We start from the raw sequence: 8,697 nt of genomic DNA, 5'->3' as shown, positions 1-8,697 counted from the left end.
AATTTAGTAAATAAACACGATAAGGTTACTAAAGTAACTATTGAGGGCACCAAATATTCAAATAAACATATACCCACATAACACGCCATACCAAGATGACGGATAAGCAAATACACAAATACATATCAAGTTGGACAGATAACCATATACATACAGGTATACTAACGTCATGTAGTAACAATATACAGGTAAATCAAAAGAAAAAGGTGAAGTCATCCCAGTATCAGCCCGTTCGGTCTCTCACGTCACTTACTATCCCAACTAGATGTCCCTGATCTCTTGTGCTCATTCTAGTCAGACAAAGCCTGTTCACGTTTCCAAAATGTAAGTCTCAAGTATTTAGCAGCAGCTCAACTATAGAGTACTCAAGCACGAGAATCCGAAATAAGATAATTCACATCTCGAGCTGCAGTCCCAAGAGTAAACTATCTACAATCGAAATTCCTACCTGACATACCTATCTATGGTCCTCAGATACCATTAGAAAGATTTAAGGCCTATAACATTCGCAATTCATAGCTTCACTTAGTCCCTCATACTTATTCACCACTTAGTCCAAGGTCACTCCACGTAGAAACCACGCGAAACAACTATAAATTTTATCCCTCAATCGCTTAACTTTCAAGTCCAATCAAATCCCACAGTCTGGTATTCTAATCTTTAATCTAGGATACACTACAGAGATCTGAAGCCTAAGCTCTGATACCACTTGTAACTACCCCACCTCCCCCTAAGGCGTACCAGAGGGTTCGGCGGGCCGCCTGCCCAGCTCTCGCCGGGACTCAGTCGTTCGCTACAGTTCTCAATCAAAAATTGAAATAAATCACAAGAATAAATAGGGCATTGATCCAAACTTAAAGCGGAACTTATATACATTGCCAACCCAAAAGAGAATATAAACATCAAATATACAAGGGTTCTCAATCCTTCATACGTCCATCCCGTGCCAAGCACTAGGCGAGAACCACTACAAAAGAAACAAAAGAAACAAAACTAGATTGGCTAGTCTATCTCAAGCTCACGTCCTCACTCGCCTTCCCCTGTAAGGAAAACAAAACTAAAGGAATGAGCTAAAAGCCCAGTGAGGTTCCGAACACATAATCAGATAATCAATCCAATACATTAAACATGGAGTATCAATAATTCAAGAAACATTTACAATGGAAAGCAATAGTAACATTCATTAAAAGGATACGGCTCACAAGGAGCAATACGTTCATTCGTTCATTCGTTCTCCTGACATTTTCCCTTATTCCTCCAATCATTTGAAAATGCATTTTTCGTTTATCAATAAACCCTCATTCGTTCGTTCGTTCGTTCGTTCATTCATTCATTCACCCCCGTCCTGGCCGTTGGCCAGTCTCCACCAACCTACAGGGTAATACTCGAGTATACCAAACGTTCACCCAAGTCCCTAATCGCCCGACCGAGTCCGCTTCTGGCTCGAGACGACCGGTAACAAGGGGCAATGGCCAGTTCAGCCCAAAAGGCTTACATTCATGCGCAAGTAACATTTCAATCATTAAATCCTTGAAAATTGCACAGTTATTTAGGTCGAGTGCGATAAAGTACACACTCGCCTAGAAAGCTCGTTTTGGAAATCATTAAAAGCACTTAACACATTAGCAAATGATAACAACAAGCCATAGAATCAAGTAAGGAACACTCACCTAGATATGCTAAATAACGTGCAAAATATCCTTCCAGATATTACCCTTAGTCACCAATGAAACCTAAGGTTGAACAAGAGAACATATTACAGTTTATCGAGCAAAACATTTAAGGGAAACAAAAAAACCCGACTAATTAGGAGTAAAACGTGTAAAGATGACTTTCAAGTAAGAAGAGGGTTGTTTGAACCCCAGGATGAAAAATCGTGTTTTTAAAATGGAAAACCGGTCATGGTATTGGCCAAACAAAAGTATACAAGTTCCAATAGAAACCTAACCCTCGAGCGAAAATTTGGGCAGCACGCCCTTTGTGTTTACCTAATTTTCCAGCCATTTTGGTTTCATTATTTTTCCTCAACCACAACCCAACATCACACATAAGCAATTCAAGTCAAGAGCCGTTCCATAGGCTCACAATATCATAAGAATAAGAATTACAACAATCACAAGTGCAGAAATTCAACTTAGCACAAGACAGATTTGACGTACGAATGCGGAAATAACATATCCGAAGCTACACCTATCGGATTGAGACAAAACCTATGCCGTTTCGAAACTAAGACACAGAGCTACAACATTCATGAAGGTCACTTAGTCCAGTTCCTAATGTAACTTAGTCAAATTCTCAAATTACTAAACCAGAAACCAATTCGTCGGCTGTTTAAATGCTGAACACTGTAATGGACATATCTCAGAGTACACAAGTCCGAATCAGGTGTTATTAGAGGCATTTGAAAGCTAATTCAGAATACTACAACTTTCATGTTTTGGAAAAAAGCTAAATCAGAATGGATCCTAGTCAAAAAACGTGATAAACTGGACTTAACTGATCACACGGACTGCTTGGGAAATACTTAAAATAGTAAGGGTATTTTGGACTTTTCACATCCTACATTGCTCCGATTGAGCTGAAATTTTGTAGGCGCCTATAAAATACCATTCTCTACAACTTTCCTTCTTTGACCTAAGGCCAATTCGGCCTCTAACATAGGGATTCAAATTCGGACAGAATGTTGGGAAAAAATTTTCCAGATTCTGGAATTTTTTGTAAACAATGGAACTTTCTTTAATTTCTTGGTCTAATCACTACCAAAGCCTCTCTTATAACCTTAATTTCAACATATATACTTCATACAACAAATTGGGTAGAAATTCATCAAGCCCTAGTTCATCATATAAATTGGGGAAAACTTCCAAATTCATCACACCCACTTGTATAATCATGAAATCAAGCCAAAACTTAAACTAAAACACATCTTAAAGCAAGATTCAAAGCAACAAAGATCATGATCAAATGTTGGTACCTCAAAAGCAAGGCTTGGTAGAGTGATCCTTCACCCCCTTTGATATTTCTTGGTTCTTCAAGCTTCCCAACTCACACTTAGTACTTTAATCGGTTTAGAATTGGATTTCTTACTTGGGTTGAAGCAAATCAAGAAGGAAATTTTGTTTATCTTGCTCTCCTTTTCTCTCTCCCTTAGCTCAGCACTTAGCAAGAAAAAAATGAGGGAAGATGGAGCTTAGTTATCTTATAGGAAGACAAGAAGATTAGAGCTAATTGTGACCACAATTTTTGACCAACACTTGGCCTAATCTTGACCACAAAATTTTTCTCTTTCTTTCCCTTGCATATGAGCCACAATTTCGGTCAAACTTGCTGCCAAGAGAGAAGATATTTTGCTCAAGTTCAATAAATTTGTTTGGTGAGAAAAATGGTGGTCAAGTGGTGCGTTCAATCGGTAGTACGCGGGACCCGCCGGTTCGCGCCTTTTTTCTTAAAAACTCACGTACTAGGGTTTTTACTTCCCATTCACTAACCTTATATCATTGCTACCAATCACATATTATTTCTCACTTAAAAGTCACTTTTAATTCTCAAATTTAATCCTTACTCTGTACCGAAAATTCATCCGGCGAAAAACCGCGAAAACCCTATTTTTGCTCCAAACTTGAAACCGAAGCGTAAAACCCTATTTTCTAGGTTTACTTACACTTACTGTGAAATAATTGGGTAGTGGGCTTTGACAAATAATAATTTTCAAATAAAAGGGTATTTTTGAGAAAAATACAAGAAATTTGCGAGTCCTCACAGAGATAGCCACGTGTATAAATGTACATTCTAAGTTTGGGAACTGCAGCTTCTTTTACTTTTGAAGTTATAATTTATTTTTGAAACTGTGTGAGTGAGTCCTGGTGAGAACTAGGCAGGCGGTCCGCTAAACCTTGAGATACGCCTTAGGGAGAAGTGTGGTCGTCACAATTCGGGCAATCCTTAGTTGGCAAGGGTACATGAAGGTCCATAGTTGAAGGAAGATTTACTACTTAACTCAATTTTTGTTAACGGCATTTGCAACGGATTCAGCTGTCTCCTTTTCTTCAACTTTCAAAGTGTAGCTTTTCACCTGGTACTGCACCTTTTCTGAACCTTTACACATAATACATTGTAATGCATTCCATCCATTGCATGTCTGGCAGTTCGTCTGGCACAAAGCCTTCTTCTCTAATTCTATTGCAATGTCATAAGTGCCAACAGTAGCAATAACAAAAATTGCAGCCATAAGGGGTAGAGCTATGTCATAGGCAAGAGTAAAAGGAGAAAGGACCAGCATATGACATTGCAAATCCAAGATATCAATGAATTGTTGGCCATAATACTAGGTGAATAGTTTGTATTAGAGGTTTGCTTTCTATAGAAGTGGGTTGGTTCCTTGACATTTTTGGATTGAATTCCTAGTAAAGAGCCCCAGGATCACTTTTCAAAAGAGAAGAAAATGTCCCTGAATGCCCCCATCTACATTTTTTATTTGGTCAATGTATAGAACCTGAGCCTTTTTTTCTTCCTAAAGTGCCCCTGGATGGCCGCTGATCTAGGTCAACAAAAACATGTTTGCAGCGGCGACACCATATAGGTCCTAAATTGGCATTTGGATTTTAGTTAAATGACTAAATTCATGTAATAAAACTTTTAGGGACCAAATTGGCATAAGTGAAAAAGTTTGGGGACTAAATTGTGATTTTCCTTTGACTTGTAAGGAAATAGGAAAAGGTCACAACTAACATTGGATTAGTATGATAACATCGTACATTTACCTTTATAATAAAAGAATAAAACATAAATTAGAACAAGTAAACACATAAGAGCGTATAAACATGTTATTTAAATGCAAAAATTCTAAGAAAATGAATAAAAAACATATAAGCTCATAAACCACATAAGATACATAAAACCTATCTACCTAGAGAACCTAATAATAAGCTAAAGGGGAAAAGATAAAGAAAGGAATCTATCTAACCTATCTATTACATTTGTGAAAAAATAAATAATCTATTTACAACTCTTTTTAATAAAATAAATATAATATAACCTATCTATTACATTCTAGGTGATCAAGTACCCTCCAAATAAGAAATCTTAAATTAAGTAAACGAATATGCAAGTAATTAAAGCTAAACACAAACACATAAAGCATATAAACACATAAAATAACATAGCAGCACATATTTTAAAAAATTCAAAAGATTATAGAACTACCTCCCCTTTGAAGTGGTGACTAAAATGAGAGAATGATAAATTATCTATGCTTAAAAAAATCAACAAAAGGGTCAAAACATCAATTTAATTAACAATTAACCATTAAAAGAATAAAAATTGTAATTCATTAAGGAACAACTCACTGAAATGGTGCAACGAGTAGTAACTAACACTACAAACATAAAAAATAAAAAATCAAAGAGTCAAGGGGAAACTCAATGATAAAGGCAACAAGGATCCTTAGGGACTAAAATGAAAAAAAAAAGTTTTTTATGGCATAAGTGTAACTTTATTGAATCTAGGGTCAAAGTGCAAATTTTAAAAATTAGTTTTACTCCCTTTTGTTTGTAAATTGCTGAAATTTAACTTAATTTAATTATCCAAAGTAATCATCAAGCAAACAGACCTAGGACTGTTTACACTAATTTCTAAAGATGTGAAATTAAAATCCTAAACTTAATAAATTCACTTAATTATACTTGAAAAGTCAAAATTAAATCACCAAGGCAGTCATCAATATGACGTGGAAAAGGCAAGAATTCAAAGGAAAAATTTTTCATTTTTTCAAATTTTAGGCCTTAACATAATTCTTTAAAATACTAAAGTTCAAATTGTAAATATTTCTTAAGGACTGAGATGAAAAATCATCAATCATTTAATACAATAACAACACAAATAAATTTTCAAAAAAATTAGAAACAGCCTAAAATTCACAAAACATCTAAAACTACATACTAAAAGAAAAATTAAGAAAAGATAAAACAAAAGTTTTGGTCCATATATTCTTAACCCAACTTTTAATAGAAGCAAATCTAGACATTTGGGCAAAGTCCTTTGGCCCAAATGAGACTACTTAACTAATTTTATTAGAATGCATGTACGTTAGAATGAAATGAACAAGCAAATCCAACTCAAAATTAAAGCAGTCCAAATTTGAAACCCAAACAAACCTACTTTCTACAAGCTAAGAAACCCCAAGCTTCAACTATTGAGTAAACTCTCAAACAAAATCATGTAAAACCACTAGCAAACCCAAACTAAAATATTGATTTAGCATATATTATAACCTCAAAACCAACTCTACCAACCCAACAATTTCACTTGTGCCACGAATGAAAAGAAAAGAATAAGAAACAAAAATAATAAAGAGAATGGAGACAAAAGCAAACTAAACTCAGAGGTTGGAAAAGAAAAAGTGCACCCTTTGACCGATTCTAACACGAGGTTTTGCCAGCAACTGGAAAATAGTGGCCAGAACTTTGCCGAAAAATTATTTCTATAACCTGTTAACTCAACTATTTGCATAAAAAGAGTCCTTACATTATCAAGAGAATATATAAGATGTTGAATGAAGTCTAGAAATATCAGAATATGACTAAAAGAGAGTCAAAGTTTCAAGAAGGTAACTCAAACTTCAACTTTATGTTTCGCTCCCAAAACCCAACAAAAATCAAAGAAAATCATATGGTCAGATTCCTTAGATGGTAAGGAGTAAAACTCACAAACATTTCTTGGTTCAAAACCATTGTACCAAAATTTGCCATTTTTGACATAAGGAAGCTTCAAATTCTTGTTTTTAAAGCATAAAATCCAATTCTTTAGTTCCCTTTGATCATTGCAAATTTAACTAGACCATCCATTCATTACAAAAGAATCCAAACAAGAAAAAGACATAGGATTTTTATGGTTCCATTTTTGAGCAACAAAACCCACAACCCAAGGGAGAAGATTTGACTAAAATTATAAATGGGATTTGACTAATGATAAATGGGAGAAGATTTGACTAAAATTGTAATTGGGATTACTTGAAACCATTAGATGGTTGAAGTGAAGAAATCTAGTGCAAATGGCAAAATTGATTGGCTTTGAATCTCCTTCCAACAATTGATGATGTTAAGGGTTGGCAATGAGCTGACTTTGAATGAACTTTTGAAGGCATTATAGTGGTTTTCATGGATCGATTTCAACAAAGAAATACCTCCCAATTCTTTAGAAAATGCAAAAAATAAAAAAGAATAAGTACAAATGAATTAGAGATGAGAGGGAAAAGTGAGGAAAAGTTTTCTTTTCCTCTCTCTTCTGGCCTTTCTCCCTTTTTCGTTTCTACCACTGCCCCTTTGATAACTTTCTCTCTAAAAATCCTAAACCCTATTTTAGCAGCTATTTATATAGAAGGAGCCCTAGATACAATGGTTAGGATCAATTCTTGGGGAGGAAGACATGGGATACGGTTTCTTTAGATCCTTTGATTAAATATCTTGATAAGATTTCATATCAAATATGAGTTGAAGGAGATTGTACAATTGTCCAATGAAAAACAAGAAGAAAAAGGAACTCCAAAAGAATAAAAAAATGGTGAATGAATGGAAGTACCATTCTACAGTGGAAAGAAGGACGTGATAAAGCAGCAAATTTTTTTTCCTATCTTCTTCCAGGCCAATTGGATTGTTTTGGATTCTTTTCTTTTGGGCTTTCCTCGTCTTTTGTTTCGGTTTTGTGTTGTCTTTGTTTTATTCTTTCATTGAATTGTGCCGTCTTATCTTTTGGCTTGGGATTGGGTTGAATTGATTTTTGTGGTTGGTTTTTTGTTCCTTTCTCTTAGGTTTCAAAGAAAGGTTATGGTGTTGATTTTTAGGGTCATTGGAGTTGGGTTTAAATGGGTCTTCATTTTCTTGAATTTATTTTCTCTTTTCTCCTATTTTCTTCTTTCTTCTTTTTGTTGTTTTTTTTAAAAGAATAAATACCAAGTTTAAGCTCGAAGTGAACATGTATAACTAAATAAATAAAGAATATTGGTTAAAGTAAGTACATAAAAAATATAAATTAGGATCAAAATTTGGTATCTGCAAACACATAATACTGGATAAAAAATCTTTGCCCAAATCAAAATAAATAGGGGACTAAATTCATAGATAGAATTTCTCTTCATAGCAAATTTTAATATTTTTTAATGCTCAATTTTCTCCTATATTTCTATTCATTATGTACCAAAAAAATTTGTCGCTATGTATTCAATTGTAAAATAATTGAGATTTATTATTCCAAAATTTACTATAGGGTAATTATTAGGAAAGAGTAATGCATTTTTTTTCTTATGAGTAAATAAAAATTGTTACTTCTTTGCCCTTATTTTACCTATTGATAAATATTATGCCTATATAGAATACTTGTCCAAGTTCTTTGCAGTTACAATACTATACCTTTGTATGCTCTAGTCACACAGGTAATATAATTAAGAATGATTCAGATATTGAACTGAAAATTTCTTATTTTCTTAATAGTTTTTTTTTTGTTATTATAGATGGGTTGCATGTTTAAGCAAGACATTTTTTATGCCAAATATAGGCACCTCAATGTTAAGCATTGCTTTCATTGAGTAATGTGTTTAATTAATTAATTAATTAGTTGGCAAGTCATCTTAATGAGTTAGTTAGCAAGTGAATTGCTTAGGGCTACCTGTATGTATTCCAATATGTCTAAAATGATGTTCTCACA

Source organism: Coffea arabica, chromosome 4c (genome assembly GCF_036785885.1).
Source record: "Coffea arabica cultivar ET-39 chromosome 4c, Coffea Arabica ET-39 HiFi, whole genome shotgun sequence".
Taxonomy (NCBI): domain Eukaryota; kingdom Viridiplantae; phylum Streptophyta; class Magnoliopsida; order Gentianales; family Rubiaceae; genus Coffea; species Coffea arabica.
This window is presented reverse-complemented; position numbering follows the sequence as displayed.